Below are 16869 nucleotides of genomic sequence, written 5' to 3'. Positions count from 1 at the left end.
TAGCCTATCCTGGTCAAATCATATAGATGCCACAGCCAAGAAAGCTCACCAGTGCCCCTACTTCCTCAGGAGGCTAAACAAATTTGGTATGTCCCCTTTTACATTCACCAACGTTTATCGATGCACCATAGAAAGCATCCTATCTGGATGAATCACGGCTTGGTACGGCAACTGTTCTGCCCAGGACCGCAAGAAACTGCAAAGGATTGTGTACTCAGCCCAGTACGTCACGGAAACCAGTCTCCCCTCTGCGGACTCTGTCTTTACCTCTCGCTGCCTTGGTGAAGCAGGCAGAATAATCAAAGACCCCATCCACCAGGGTCATTCTCCCTTCTCTCCTCTTCCATCAGGTAGAAGATAAAGGACCCTGAGGGCACATAACACCAGCCTTAAGGACAGCTTATTTCCCACTGTGAGAAGACTATTGAACATTTCCCTTATACGATGAGATGGACTCTGACCTCACGACCTACCTTGTGACCTTGAACCTTATTGTCTACCTGCACTGCACTTTTCTGCAGTTGTGACACTTTACTCTGTACTGTTATTGTTTTTACCTGTACTACCTCAATGCACTCTGTACCAACTCAACGTAACAGCACTGTGTAATGAATTGACCTGTACGATCAGTATGCAAGACAAGTTTTTCACAGTACCTTGGTACAAGTGACAATAATAAACCAATACCTTAAGTTTTATACAGTTGCAACATGATTTCTGGTTCTTATACTCAATGCCCTGACCGATGAAGGCAAACATGCCCTATGCTTTCCTCACCATCCTATTTACTTTCACGGTCGTTCTCAGGGAGCTATGGACTTGGACTCCAAGATCCCTCTGTATATCAATGCCTCAACTTGAGGTGTTGCATTGGCATGTGGATGTCAAATACACCTTGGAAGATAAGAGTCCACCTCCAGCAAACAATCATGCTGTGCTTGCCAGGTTATTAAGAGCACCTCTGTCCTTCACTAGTACTGAATACTGACATATATATTTAGGCTTATAAATAGTTATTTCCATGTAATGATTGGCGAGTTGTGTGACTTCCGAGGTGTGGATTGTATCGTGGAGGCTTGCGGCTGTCATGTGACAACACTGCCCCTACCTGGTCAGATGACCGCACTGCCCCTGCCTGGTCGGAAGACACACCACTGTCAATCAAGGTTTGGCTCCACCCTCACCCATCAGTGCACACCTGATCATTGGTCAATTTAAGCACCTTTCTACTTGGCCTCGGGCCATTGGCCTGTTTGAACTACCTGGGCTGGACTCCCCAGCCCTCCAGCTCCATAAAGATTGCGATGTGTACGTGGTTCTCTCTCTCCTTTGTCTCCGAGGGATGCCTTGTCGGTAAGCTCTGCACTGTCTGGTCGAGTTAAGAGCATCTGCTTCACTCCAGGCCGAGGAACCATAACGGCGCTGGAGAAATTAGTTAATATCCCTGTTAGCATAGAGCCGTGCCTCTCCTGAGTCAAGAGGTGACGGGCAGCGTATCGTTTTTCCTTGATTGTTTGTACCCAATTAGTTGTGTGTGCGTGTGTGTATCTTACCCTTGTTTCGATTTCCACACGCTCGCTATCACCGGTGTGTGTGTGTGTGTGTGTGTGTGTGTGTGTGTGTGTGTGTGTTGCCTACCATTATCTTTTCCCCGCGTTTGTCTTTATAAATAAAATCCTTCCTTGCCGGACTGTCTTCAGAGTCCTTTACTTTCGAGATCCTTCGAATCTGTTCCCTTCACTTGCTACAGCCTGGTGACTTCCACCTGCTCCTATTTTCAGACACAGTAGTGTAGCGATTAGCGTAACGCAATTACAGAGCCAGCGACCTGGGTCCAATTCTGCCGCTGTCTGTGAGGGGTTTGTACGTTTTCGCCGTGTCTGTGTGGGTTTCCTCCGGGTGCTCCGGATTCCTCCCACATTACAAAGACGGACGGGTTAGGAAGTTGTGGGAATGCTATGCTGGCGCTGGAAGCGTGGCGACACTTGCTGTCTGCTCCCAGCACATTTAATGCAAAAAGACACCTTTCATTGTGTGTTTCGACGTACGCATGACAGATAAAGAAATATTATAATATTAATATGAGAATAATTATTAAATAATTAAATTTATTTTCTTGCGAGTTTATGCAGGAAACACAGAAAGTTAACGCTATAATTTAAATAGTGACAGACTGGGAAATGTTGTTCTAACAGCAGTTATTAAAAAACAACCATGCAGGTACAACAAGCCGTTGAGAAGTCAAATGGTATTTTACAAGAGATTTTGAGAACAGCAACAAGGAAGCTTTACTGCAACTGTGAGGGCATTTGTGAGACGTGGAGGATTGGGTGTACTTTTGGTCACCTGACCGAAGAAAGGGTAAAACTTGCCAAAGAGGGACTGTGGCAAAGGTTCACCAGACTGATTCCAGGGGTGATGGAATTGTCACATGAGGAGAGATTGGGACAACGAGCCAAGACTTTAGAAGATTGAGATATCTCGTGGAAAGCGACAAAACTTGGACAGAGTTTGATAAGCCGGATGAATGGAGGTTCTTTCCTCTGGCTGGAAGTTCTAGAATCAAAAGGGTCACAGAATCAGGATATGGGTTGAAATATTTAGGACTGAGATGGGGAGAAATCTCTGCACTCCAGAAGGCTGTGGAAGCCAGGTCAGTGAAAAGAGACAGATAGATTACTCCACAGAGACGGACATGATCACATTGAACAGCAGAGCAGCTTAAAAGGCTGAATAACTTTACCCTGCTCATATTTTGCCAAGTTTTTCCGATTTTATGACAGTTCCTCGAATCTATGCCAAGAAATAGTTGAGTGCATGAGATACATCAAAGGCTTCGGACCCCAGTAACATCCCAGCTCAGCGCTGAAGATGTGCTCCAGAACCAGCCATGCCACTAACCAAGCCGTTCCAGCGCAGCCACAAAACTGGCATCCACCCAACAAGGTGGGAAATTGCCCCAGTTCAGTTCTGGCCAGACTATCCCCAACCACCACAACTGTCAGTGACAGTGCTATAAAAGCCACACCCTTCATTCTCCTACACTTCAAGCAATAAAGACCTAGCCTTTATTTAGGCGCTGGCTCACAAAGGCAACATCTAGCGTCAAAGTTCCCCACCATCCGGGCCGTGCCATTTTCTCATAGTTAGCATTAGACGGGAGGTACAGAAGCCTGAAGTCCCACACCACCAGGTTCAGGAACAGTTATTGAACCAACTGACACAACCCAAATCACCAGAGTTTAGCAACACAATAACCACTTTCATCACTTTACACAAAAATGGACTGCTGTATTTTGTTCCAATTGTGTTATTTCTTGTAAAAATTGTGTTTAATTTTCGTTTCTCTTGTGAATACTGTTCATCTGATGCTTTGTGCCTGTGATGTTGCTGCAACTAAATCTTTCAGTGCACCTGTGCATGAAAGTGCAGTGCAGGTATACAAATAAAGTGCAAGGGCCATGGTGAGGTAGACTGGGAGATCAGGAATTCATCTTTTAGCATCTTAGATGTCCGTTCAAGAGTCTGATAACAGCGAGATAGATGCTGTCCTTGTGTCTGATGGAATGTGCTCTCAAGTTTTTTGTATTTTCTGCCCAATGGAAGGGGGTAGAAGAGAAAATGACCGGGGTGGGAGGGGATCTTGATTATGTTGGCTGCTTCCTCAAGGCAGCGGGAAGTGTAGACGGAATCAATGGAGAGGAGGCTGTTTTCTGTGATGGGCTGAGCTGTGTCCACAGCTCTCGGAAATTCCTTATAGTCTTTAGCAGCGCATTTGCCTTCTCAAGCTGTGATGCATCCAGAGAGGAGGTTGTTAAATTAAGCAAGGGCACAAATTGTGGAGGCTCTGATGGTCATTTTCCAATCATCCCAGGCCATAGGAGGTGTCAGAAGAATGGAGAACTGCTTCCATTGTTTACATAGGGAGGAAATATTTAGATGCGTAATTGCAGAGCAGTCAGTCTAAATTCAGTGATGTGATGACTGTCTTTGCACCTTCCACCTGAAGTTCTGGAAAAACTCAGCCATTCAAACTGGTAAAAAAAAAAGTACAAGCGTATTAGCTCAGTGAAAAGTTCACATTGGAAGACGACGCTCTGGATTTTTTCCACGGAGACAGACTCTCTGGTAAGATTCAAACTGAAGTATCTTGGAACATCACAGAGCAGTTAATCACAGGATAGACTTCTCAGTGGGGTAACTGTCTGTCAACTCAGTTTCAAGTGTCAAAGCAATAAAAGTAGCATTGGATCTCGTCAAGTACAAGGTTCCACTGTTTTACTTCTTCGTCACACACTCACAACACACAAAGTACACACACCCACATACTCCATCCCTCGCCCACACTTTGGTAAATCCGACGACCTGTCTGTGTTGCTTCTGCCTGCGTACAGAGAGAGACTGAAGAGGGCAGCACCGGTGAAAAGGACGATGAAAGAGCTGGACGGCAGAGGCGGAGGAGCGAATTCGGGATTGCTTCGAGTTGATGGACTGGACCATGTCGGACGATTCTTCAGCAAAGCTAAATGCATCTGCCACGTTTTTCACCGGCTTCGTAAGAACATGAGTGTACTAATATGTACCCACAAAATCATTCTGAGTCTTCCCCAGCCAGAAGCCCTGGATGAAGCAGGAGAATCGTAACCTGCTGAGGGCTAGATCTGTGGTGTTTAGGGCGGCGATCCAGAGTCATATAAAAAGTCCAGGTTCGACCTCCAGTCGGACATTCTGAGCGCAAACATGCAATTTCGGACTAAACTAGAATCACAGATGGTTGCTCGACAGCTGTGGCAGGGCTTGCACAAAATTGCTTCCTACAAGGCTGCCAATGAGAAAGTCACTGGCTGGAGTGTTTACCGACATATACAATCTCTCACTTCTGAGGTTTGAGGTTCCCATCTGCATCAGAGGCATCCATTCTATCGGTGCCCAAGAAGAGCGTGGTGACCAACCTCAATGACTGCAGTGTAGTAGCGCTGACATCAACTGTAATGAGGTGTTCCGAGAGGTTGTTTCGGACACAGATCGACTCCTACCACAGAGATGACTTCGGTCGGTTTCAATTTGCCTTCCGCCAGAACATTTCGCCAGCAGATGCGATTTCTCTGGCTCTTCACTCTGCTCTGGACCATGTGGACAACAGGAACATAAATGTCAGGGAGCTGTTCATCGACGACAGCTTGACGTTCAACACAATCATCCCATACGAACATTATCTTTGAGATTTAAGACCTGGGCCTCTGTGCCACCCTCTGCTACTGGATACTCGACTTTCTCATCGGCAGTGAGTATTGGTAACAACAACAACTGACCATCAACACAGGTGTACCTCAAGGCTGTGTGCTTAGCCCCCTGCTCTACTCTCTCTGCACACATGATTGTGTGGCTAAGCACAGCTCCGTATCCAAATTCGGTGACAACGCCACTGTTTTTGGATGAATCACAGATGATGAGTCAGCTTACTGGAGCGAGGTAGGACAACTGGGTGAGTGGAGCTGCAACAACAACCTCTCACTCAATGTCTGTAAAACTTAAGAGCTGATTGTTGACTTCAGGAAGGGGAAGGAGGGTGAACATGCACCAGTCTACATTGGGTGATTGGCTGTGGAGAGAGTCAGCAGCTTTAAATTCCTGGGCGCTGACATATCGGCTGACCAGTCTTGGGCACTGCATATAGATGCAGTCACAAGTAAGGAGTACCAGTGTTTTTATTTTCTTTGGATGTTAAGGAGGTCACGGAAAACTCCAAACAAACTTCTACAGATGTACTGTTGAAAGTACCCTGACTGGTTGCATCGTGGTCTGAACAGCAATTTGAATGTGCAGGAACGTAAGAATCTGCAGAGATTAATACATCACGGGCACATGCCTTCCCACCATCAGTAGTATCTACAGGAGGCACTGCCTCAACAATGCAACATCCATAATCAAGTATCCCCAACATCCGGGCCATGCCATTTTCTCACCGCTGCCATCAGATGGGAGGTACAGAAGTGTGAAGTCCTATATCACCAGGTTCAAGAACAGTGACTGCCCTTCAACTGTTGAGTTCCTATACCAACCGTGCCCCCTTCACTGGAGTTTACCAGCACCATGACCACTTTCCTCACTTTGAAATAAAATGGACTTTGTTTTCTTTTGTTCTAATTGTGTTTTTTCTTGTAAAAATTGTGCTTAACTTAAGTTTCTCTTGTGAATTTTGCTTTTCTTATGCGATGTGCCTGTGATGCTGCTGCAAGTTTTTCATTGCACCTGTGTACACATGTACTTGTGAACTTGACAATAAACTCGACCTTGACTTTGACCTTTTCATTCCACAAACAAAGTCCAATGTGTCTGTTCATTTCTTAATGCAAAATCAATTTGTCCCAGGTCATTGTGTTGAACCATAGAACCATCGAACCATACAGCACAAAACAGGACCTTCGGCCCACCATGTTGTGCCGTCCATAAAACCACCCTCACATTATCTAACCCTTTCCTTCCGCATATCCCTCTATCTCACATTCCTCCATGTACCTATCCAACAAACTCTTGAACCTGTCCAATGTATCTGCCTCCACCACCACCCCAGGTAGTGCATTACATGCGCCAACCACTCTCTGGGTGAAAAACCTCCCCCTGACATCTCCCGTGAACCTCCCACCCATAACCTTAAAGCCATGCCCTCTTGTCTTGAGCATTGGTGCCCTGGGAAGGAGGCGCTGACTGTCTACTCTATCTATTCCTCTCAATATTGTATATACCTCATTCTCCTCCTTTCCACTGTGAAGCCCAAGCCCCTTATGCCTTTCCTCATATTCCATACGCTCTAATCCAGGCATCATCCTGGTAAATCTCCTCTGCAACCTCTTCCAACGCCTCCATATCCTGCCTATAATGCGGCAACCAGAACAATGAGGTAAAGACAGCTTTCACCAATTCCATTGGCCCTTTAAGACTTTCCTCATTTTTCTTGGAAGGAATGGAAGCAGGATTATGCATTTACCACATTTATTCATCAAAACAATGAATGTCATCAGTTGTTTCTCGCTGCTTCTATCAATTAATGTAATTAGTATAAAAAACAAAAATGCCTTCCAAAGATTCTCCCTGGAGACTGATGTTCGGTATAAGTAGAACAGACGGTGAATGCAGTATATTGTGTACTCATGGCTTTCAATAGCAATGCATGGAGTTCCACAAATCTTGGGATTGTCCATTTGCTATTCCATCATTGTAGTTATCGGCATTCCTGGTAAAGTATTAGTGTTAATTATCAATCTGCAAAATGTTGTGAAATGTTGCATCACTGCTGTGTTTACTGGGATTTTTGCTCTCTGTCAATTGGAGATATTTACCCCTTTGTTATTCTCTCAGTATCATTAATTCCCTTCAGTTGTTTTCTCCCATTGATTGTACCATTTGAATTGAATAATTTATTCCTTTAGAATGTTATATCTTTAGAGTGCATTTCATCAGAATTAGCAGTGCAGTTTCTACTTTGCAGCTTCTAATCCTCAATGGTTTTTATACCTATCAGATCATCTCTTCTTGTTCTGATATTAAATATCCAACTATAACGGAAGCAATTTCTCTTCCTATGCCACTTGTATGAAAAGTTTCAAACAAAATTTGACATGATATTTACGTTAAGGAGTTTAAAACAGGAGCTGGTGCGTTTAGAAAACAGCATGAGAATATTGAAATATAGGAAATGAGGATCCATTTCATCAGAGAGTGCTGGATGCGGATTTTTACTGGAGATTTTGTGACTCAATGCACTGGCTGCAGAGAGGTGATGAAAGCGAATTGATGCAGAGTGCAATGTGGAAGATCGGTCATTGATGAATCCAGACGGATAGGATTTGAGTTCAAATCAGTGGAGGCAATAGACGGAGTGCATGGCGTAATGGGGCTTGATATTGGCCCTGTGATGGTTCCGATTGCTAGTTCTCAATTCTGCCCCTTATCTCCATTGATGGTACCTTGTTGTGCAGCACATGGTTTCCATGCAATACTATTTGCCTAATGACACACACCTGAGTTCTATCAGGAGACTCGTTTCACAGACATTGGTTGCCAGATTATTGGTCTATATCTGGGTGTACATTGTCTCATGCTGCTTCAAGCTGTTAACTCTAGAGCAGTCCTGTTTTCACGAATTCTTCTAGAACACCTGTTTCCCTGTCGGCACTCCGTCTCAGAGTCTACTGAATACCGTCAAGTACAATTTTATTTGAGTTCCAACATTTGTCTCACACATGCATTCAAAACAACAAAAGATAGCTTAAACTAGAATTGTGGGGAGTGGGATCTTTAACTGGAGAGACTGCGGAAGAGGTGTTTGGCTCTCAAATAAATAAGGCTAGGAGTAAGTACCATAGGCAGGTGATAGAGAAGGGACGTGTTCAGACAGGATTGAGATGTGTCAATGTTAACACAAGGAGTGTTGTGAACAAGGAGGATGAGCTTAGAGCGTGGATCGATACTTGGAGCTATGAGGTGGTGGCTATTACGGAGACTTGGATGGCTCCGGGGCTGGAATGGTTGATTCAAGTGCCGGGTTTTAGATGTTTCAGGGAGGGAGGCAAGAGAGTTGGGGGAATGGCACTGTTGATCAGAGATAGTGTCACGGCTGCGGAAAAGGTGGACGTTGTGGAGGGATTGTCTACAGAGTCTCTGTGGGTGGAGGTTAGGAAAAGGAAGGGGTCGATAACTGTGCTGGGTGTTTTTTTATAGGCCGCCCAATAGTGACAGGGTTATTGAGGAGCAGGAAGGGAGCAGATCCTAGAAAGGTGTGAGAATAACAGAGTTGTTGTGATGGGGGATTTTAATTTCCAAAACATTGATTGGTATCTCCAGTCAGTGAGGGGTTTAGATGGGGTGGAGTTTGTTAGGTGTGTTCAGGAATGGTTCTTGACTCAGTATGTAGATATACCTACAAGACGAGAGGCTGTGCTTAATTTGATATTGGGAAATGAACCTGGTCAGGTGTCAGATGTCTCAGTGGGTGAACATTTTGGTGATAGTGATCATAATTCTATCTCCTTTATGTTAGCGCTGGAGAGGGATAGTAACAGACAAGCTAGAAAGGTGCTTGCTTGGAGTAAAGAGAATTATGAGGCTCTCAGGCAAAAAATTGGAAGATGAAATTGGGAACAGATATTCTCTGGGAAAATTACAGAAGATATGTGGCAATTATTCGAGGGTATTTGTGAGGAGCTCTGCATAGACCTGTTCCGATGAGACGGGAGTCATGATAGGATACAGGAACTGTGGTGTACGAAGGCTATAATAAATCTAGTCAAAAGGAAAAGAAAAGCATACAAAAAGAGAACGAGGTAATGTTCGAGATCTGGAGGAGTACAAGGCTAAAAGTAAAGAACTTAAGAAAGAGATTAGGAGAGTCAAAAGGGGACATGATAAGGCCTTGGCGGGCAGGATTAAGGAAAACCCTAAGGCATTCTACAAGTATGTGAAGAGTAAGAGGATGAAATGTGAAAGGATAGGGCCTATCAAGTGCAGCAGTGGGAACGTGTGTATGGATACGGAAGAAATAGTAGAGGTACTTAATGAATACTTTACGTCAGTATTCACCACAGAAAAAAAGATCTGGGGGATTGTAGTGGAGGCTTGCAGTGGCCTGAAAAGCTTGATCATGTAGGTATTAGAAAAGAGGTGGTATTGAAATTTTGGAAACAATCAAGTTCGATAAGTCTCCGGGACCGGATGAGATGTACCCCAGGTTGCTGTGGGAGGCGAGAGAGGAGATAGTGGAGCCTCTGACGATGATCTTTGTGACGTCCATGGGATTGGTTCCGGAAGAGTGGAGGGTTGCTGATCTTGTTCCCTTATTCAGGAAGGGGAGTAGGGATAGCCCAGGAAATTATAGACCGGTGAATCTTACCTCGGTGGTTGGTAAGCTGATGGAGAAGATCCTGAGAGGCAGGATTTATGAACATTTGGAGAGGTATAATCTGATTAGGAATAGTCAGCATGGCTTTGTCAAGGGCAGGTCCTGTCTTACGAGCCTGACTGAACTTTTTGAGGATGTGACTAAACACATCGATGAAGGGAGTGCAGTAGACGTAGTGTATATGGATTTCAGCAAGGCGGTTGATACGGTACCCCATGCAAGGCTTATTGAGAAAGTAAGGAGACATGGGATCCAAGGGGACATTTCAGTGTAGATCCAGAACTGGCTGGCCCACAAGATGGCAAAGTGTGGTTGTTAAAGGGTCGAATTCTGAGTGGAGGTCGGTGACCAGTGGTGTATCTCAGGGATCTGTACTGGGACCGTTAATCTTTGTGATTTTTATAAACGACCTGAAAGAGGAAGTGGAGGGGTGGGTTAGTACGTTTGCCGACAACACGAAGGTTGGGGGTGTGGTGGATAGTTTGGAGGGCTGTCGGAGGTTACAGAGGGACATAGATAGGATGCAGAGTTCGGCTGAGAAATGGCAGATGCAGTTCAACACAGATCAGTGTAAAGTGGTTCATTTTGGTACGTCAAATATGTTGGCAGAATATGGTCTTAATTGTAGGACTGTTGGTAGTGTGGAGGATCGGAGGGATGTTGGGGTCCAAGTCCATAGGACGCTCAAAACAACTGCGCAGGTTGACTCTGTGGTTAACAAGGCATATGTTGTATTGTCCTTCATCAATCGGGGAATTGAATTTCGGACCCGTGAGATATTGTTGCAGCGATATAAGACGCTGATAAGACCCCAATTTTCGCACTATGCTCAGTTCTGGTCGCCTCACTACAGGAAGGATGTGGAAGTCGCAGAGATGGTGCAGAGGAGATTTACAAGGATGCTGCCTGGAATGCGGAGCATGCCCTATGAAAGCATGTTGAGGGAACTTGGGTCTTCTCTCCTTGGAGAAATGGAGGATGAGGGGGACCTGATAGAGGTGTATATGATGATGAGAGGTATTGATAGGGTAGATAGTCAGAGGCTTTTCCTCAGGGCTGAATTGGTGGCCACAGGAAGACATAGGTTTAAGGTGCTGAGGAGTAGATATAGAGGAGATGTCAGGGGTAAGTTTTTTACTCAGAGAGTTGTGAATGCGTGGAATGGGCTTCCGGCAGCGGTGGTGGAGGCGGATATGATAAGGTCTTTCAAGAGACTGTTAGATAGGTACATGGAGCTGAGTAAATAGAGGGCTATGGGTAATCCTAGTATTTTCTAGGTTAGCGACATGTTTGGCACAGCTTTGTGGCCAAAGGGCCTGAATTGTGCTGTTGTTTTTCTATGTTCTACCACGCACCACATACTTTCAAGCAAAATATGCACCACACACACAAAACACACTCTTCCCACAAAAAACACACTGCGCGCACAAACACATAAATTATGCCCCACACAAACACCACAAAAAATACACACACCACACACAAACATACACACACTTATTCTCACACCACACACTCAAACCAGACACACACACCTCCAACACACAATCTCTAACACACACTCACTCCCTCTGTCTTCCTCTATTGCAGCTAACTTGGCCGTGATTGGGGTAATGTTCCGCAGACGATGTGGTCTCTCCAGATGTATCACTGTCTACCTGTTGTCGATGGCGGTGACGGATCTCCTGGTCATTATCACGAGCGTGATATTAAACCGGATTGTTCCCATGACTTTCCCGTTGAATTTCATCAATATTGCTCCGGCCTGCAGTGTGAATCTCGCGGTAGCTTATGCCGTAACAGACTGTTCCGTCTGGGTGACGGTGATGTTCACCTTTGATCGCTTTGTGGCTATTTGCTGCCAAAAACTGAAAACAAAATATTGCAAGGAGCGAACAGCGGCTGTGGTGATCGGAACGGTTACTGTCCTGAGCTGTTTCAAAAATGGATGTTACTATTTTGTGTATGAACCTCCTCATAAAACCGAGCCCACACCGTGCACGGTTAAGTCAGTAGCTTACTCCTCGCCTGGCTGGATAGCATTTGACTGGATTAATAGCATTTTAACCCCTTGTCTGCCATTCATTCTAATTTTGCTGCTCAATTTCCTCACCATCAGGCACATTTTAAGGGCTATTAGAATCCGCAGGAGACTCCAGGACGGTGTGAACAGTGAGAGACATAGCGACCGGGAGATGGACAGCCGCAGGAAGTCTATCGTCCTGCTCCTCAGTATCTCAGGTATCTTCATCCTCTTGTGGCTAATGGAACTGATAACTTTCCTCTACGTTCGCATTTCCAGTGTCTCTTACTTTTCAGGTTCCAATTTCAGTGACACAATTTTCCCTCTGGAAGAAAGCGGGTACGTGCTTCAGTTCTTGTGTTCCTGCGTGAACCCATTTATTTATGCAGGGACACAGAGTAAGATCAGAGACGAGATAAAGCTGAGGCTGAAATATCCACTGACTCTCATTCATAAATTACTAAAATAAACAACTTTTGTTCTTTGGGAACAGTTTATGTTGCAAACCGCCCTCTTCTTATTCTCCGTCATCTCGTCTGCTCAGTCCTAGATCCATAGAGTTATACAGCGTAAAAGCAGGCCCTTCAACCCAACTCATCCATGCCGACTGATCAAGTAGCCTCACTGATCCAGTCCCATTTTCCTGCATTTGTCCAAGATCCTTCTCAACCTTTCCAATCCACAACCTTTCTAAATCTCTCTGAAACATTGCAATCGTTCCCACCTTTACCATATGCTCGGTATTTCGTTCCACACCCTCACCACCCTCTGTCCTCACTCTTGGGTCCATGCTGCATTGTGATGGTGCCTTACGCCTTCCTGCTTCATATTGCACAATTGTGTCATGAAGTTACATAGCACGGAAACAGGCCCTTCGGCCCACGAACTCCATGCCGACCATCAAGCACACTTTACACTAATCCCTTTTTATTCTCGTCACTTTCCCATCGTCTCCCCCAGATTCTGCCATTCAGCTGCATACTAGGGGCAATTTACAGCTGTTAATTAACCTACTAATCTGAACATCTTTGGGATGTGGGAGAAAACCCATGTGGTCACAGGGAGAACGTGCAAAGCCCACACAGACAGGAGCGGAGGTCAGGATCGAACCCGGATCTTTGGAGCTGTGAGGAAGCAGCACTACCTGCTGTCTAACTGTGCTGACCACTTGCAACAAGATCGATGAATTAGCAGTACCAAGAGGGGATGGACTACTGGACATTACAGAGGTCTGGTCACAAGGAAGAGAGCTGAATATCCCGGAGTGTCACAGAGCGGTTGGCAGATTCACCAATAGGAAGGAAAACAATCGGTCTGATAACACAATGGCATTATGACACTGGTAAGAAAGGATCATGAAGTATTAAGAAGTGGAATCGTTTTAGGGAGTAATTAGAAAGGACAGAAGAAAACTGTCAGTTCCTCTGTTGGACAGACCAAGAGGTAAATTCAGGCTGAAAACTTGGGTTATGCAATCATCATGGGCTCATCGTCAACCGTCCATTTCCCTCCATAGATGCTGCTCGACCCACAGTATTCCTCCAGCAGTTTGTGTGTTGCTCCACATTCCAGCATCTGCAGTCTCTTGTGTCTCCTGTGTTAACTCCTTGTTGGCTGGCAAATCTAATTGGCAGATGTGGCCTTGAGGATGTAAGTTCATTGAATACCGGTGAGACGGGTTCCTTGAAAATTATGTTGGAGGTGCAATCGGAGGCAGAGAAACAAAACTCAAAATAAAGAAACTGCAGATGCAGGAAATCTGAAATAAAAGCAGAAAATGCTGGAAACACTCGGGTCAGACAGCGTCAATGGGAAATGAAAGAGTTCACGTTTTACATCAAAGGTCTCTTTGTCAAAACTATGGGAGGGTGGGGATGGGTGCTTGACTCCATCCCACCGCAACCAATCCAGGCCAGTCTTTCCCCCACTACTGGAGGCAATTTGTTAACGTTAGATTTACAGAGGGATATGGGCCAAACGTGGGCAAATGGGACAAATTAGACCGGCATCTCGGTCATCATGGAACAATTGTGCTGAAGGGTCTGTTTCCGTGCTCTCTCGCTCTCTGCTTCACTTCCTGATGAAGAAAAACTTGAAAAGGCCACACACTACTTTAAAAAATAACGGAACATCAGGAGCAGATGGCAATCCCACTGAAGTTATGAACCTCAACCGTCTCACGGTACAGTCATGAGTTACCTCAACACTCACAGACCAGAAGTGGTGGCAAGTCATCCTGGATCCTCAGGGACCATGAACTAACACAGTTTCCTTTGTTTCAAAAAACTGCTTTTCATACATTGAAGAAGGTCTTTCCTGGCCAAGGCAGGTGTGACTGCAGTCAATGCAGTGTTAGATTACAACATCCCGGGGTATTGCTGTGTGCGTTGGTCATTACAAATCCCGAGGGACCTTGGTGACTCCCCTGAGAACTGGGAGCTGGAGCCTGGTCACAAACATGGGAAGATCTTCTGGCAGAACGTAACCAGGATGGGACCCAGGTGTGTGGACAGAGCGGTTTGGGAATGGGACCAGGTGTATGGAGTCTGTCTGGGAAAAAATCCAGGTGTGCCGAAAACCCATGGATGGGAATGGGTCAGGTGTGCAGAGGGAATGGGAGCAGATGTGTGAACAGAGTCCGGTTGGGAACGGGGAGCGATGTGGGGATGGAGTGCATTGGGAATGGGGCCGAGTCTGTGGCTGGGAGTGTGTGGGCAGGAATTCCCAGAGGGAGTGGGATGTGTGGGAGAGGTGCAGCAGTGGAGAGGGAAATCTAAGTCACAGAATGGATGGTGTCTGACAATGAGGGAGACTGTGTGTGTGTGTGTGTGTGTGTGTGTGTGTGTGTGTGTGTGTGTGTGTGTATGTGTGTGTGTCTTTCATTGCCTCTCACACATATGCACATCCACACTGACTGAAAACTGCCATCAAGTCCAGCAGATTCATTGAGTTTCATTCCAATTGTTCTTATCTTCATATTACAAAAACCCAATTTCATTGAATCCCTCACTCTGAAGTCGATCCGTTATTCCCCACTTTCCAAGATGTTTTTGTGCCTTCGATCATTATAATAATTACAAATCATCTGCGCGATTTCTTGACCATTTGCATCTTCCATTTATAATTCTCCTGTCTGCCTGTACGGGACCCACATTTACTGTTGCTGATCTCTACATTTTACACACCTGTTGGATAGTTTGTTTTCCTCACTCTGTGGTTTACTCTCATATTTTACTTCCTTTCGACATCAGTTCCCTCACACGTTTCCAGAATCCTCCCAATTCTCAAGGTCTCTGCTGTTTTTAATCAATAATCAATATCTTCTTTCAGTCTCCCTTTCACTTTTGTTATCCGCGATCACACTGTGTGTCCCGTCCCAATTCATTACAGAGTGATGTTTATTACATTATGAATCGTGTGGCTAAACGTCTGCCAATGTTGATACAAGGATTCAGAGCAGGAAATACAGAGGGGAAGGTGAGTGAGGAGGAATAAAGAGTGTATGAGAGAGAGAGACGAAATGTGAGAAGCAAAAACCAGAGAATGGGAGGAAGAGCAGGTGGGGAGGTGTGATAAAGATGCAAGTGAAAAGGAGACCAGCAGTCACAGATGAAGATAAAGGCACCGAGAGAGATAGTAGAAGCAGAGAGAATATGACAGAGGGCATGAACCAAAACAAAGATTTTTGCAGACAAGATGGAGAAAGGGAAAGAGAGAGAGAGAGAGAGAGAGAGAGAGAGAGAGAGAGAACGAGAGAGAGAGAGAGAAAATGTGCAAAAAACAGATACACTCTTCCCTCCCCCCCCCCCCAACTGACTACAGGCAGGAACAGGCAGAAAAACACACTCTGAGCGAGACAGTGTTGGAGAGTGAGGGAGAAACACACAGACACAGGGAAATAGGAAATCAGACAAATGGAAGTGCACACAAGCGCGCGCGCGCACACATGCACTGAATGGACAGAAAAAGGAGCAAAACTTCGCAACAGATAAGGAGAAAGTGAGGCAATGAGACATGAATAGCAAGTGTGTGTGTCTGAGAGAGGGAGAAAAAGCTCCCACCAATGCACTGCTGCTTTGTAGTTGAAGGGAAACAACAGACATCTTCCAATGTCACTGATGCACCTGGATGAAGTTCTAACACAGACTGAGATTAAACTGGTCAGAGGTCGTGAAGTCTCCTTTAGTCCCCAAAGAAATTAGTGAGTTTCATGCTAAATTTTCTCTGCTTTATATCAGTTTGTGAACAATTTAACCAAAGCAACATCTTACATGATGATGAATCCTTTAAGTTGTGCCATGACTTATTGTTTGAAGTGAAGCAGTTGATAAACATTCTGATCAGAAAACCATTCACTGGAGGAAAGTTACTACCCCGTGGATATTATGTTTCCTGGTGGCGTGTTAATCCCCAACACAGAAGTTAGTGTTCCATAATAAACTTCCAATTACCTGATCAAAGTCATATTTTACCTGGAGATTGTGTATTCATAAATGTATAACTGCCATTTACATGAATCCAAAAGAGTTCCAAATACCATATCAGTAATTGATTTCATGGAAACTAGTACAGACTTTGGAAAATTTATTTATCAAATCTAGTTGTGTATTGTTAGCATCTCAGTTCATTCATTACAACCATTGTTATCAAAGTTTGATTCACTTCAAGAAAAACACACGCTGCAATATCTCCTGTTCATCCTCGGAAAAAGGCAAATAAATGAGTATCTTTCATCCTTGACTTGGCATTGCTGATCAAAGTGAAATTGTGATAGTGACTTTAAACTGAAACAGGATTACTGCTTGCTTGAATCTACACAGATTGCAATAGGACGTATCACACATCCATTGATGGTGAGTCATCCCTTGCAATCAGCTTCCTCATTGAAGGTAGATGCCGGAAAGGGAAGCCAGGTTATATACTGAGAATCAGCTTTGTCAGAGATGGG

Source organism: Pristis pectinata, chromosome 27, assembly GCF_009764475.1.
Source record: "Pristis pectinata isolate sPriPec2 chromosome 27, sPriPec2.1.pri, whole genome shotgun sequence".
Lineage (NCBI taxonomy): Eukaryota > Metazoa > Chordata > Chondrichthyes > Rhinopristiformes > Pristidae > Pristis > Pristis pectinata.
This window is presented reverse-complemented; position numbering follows the sequence as displayed.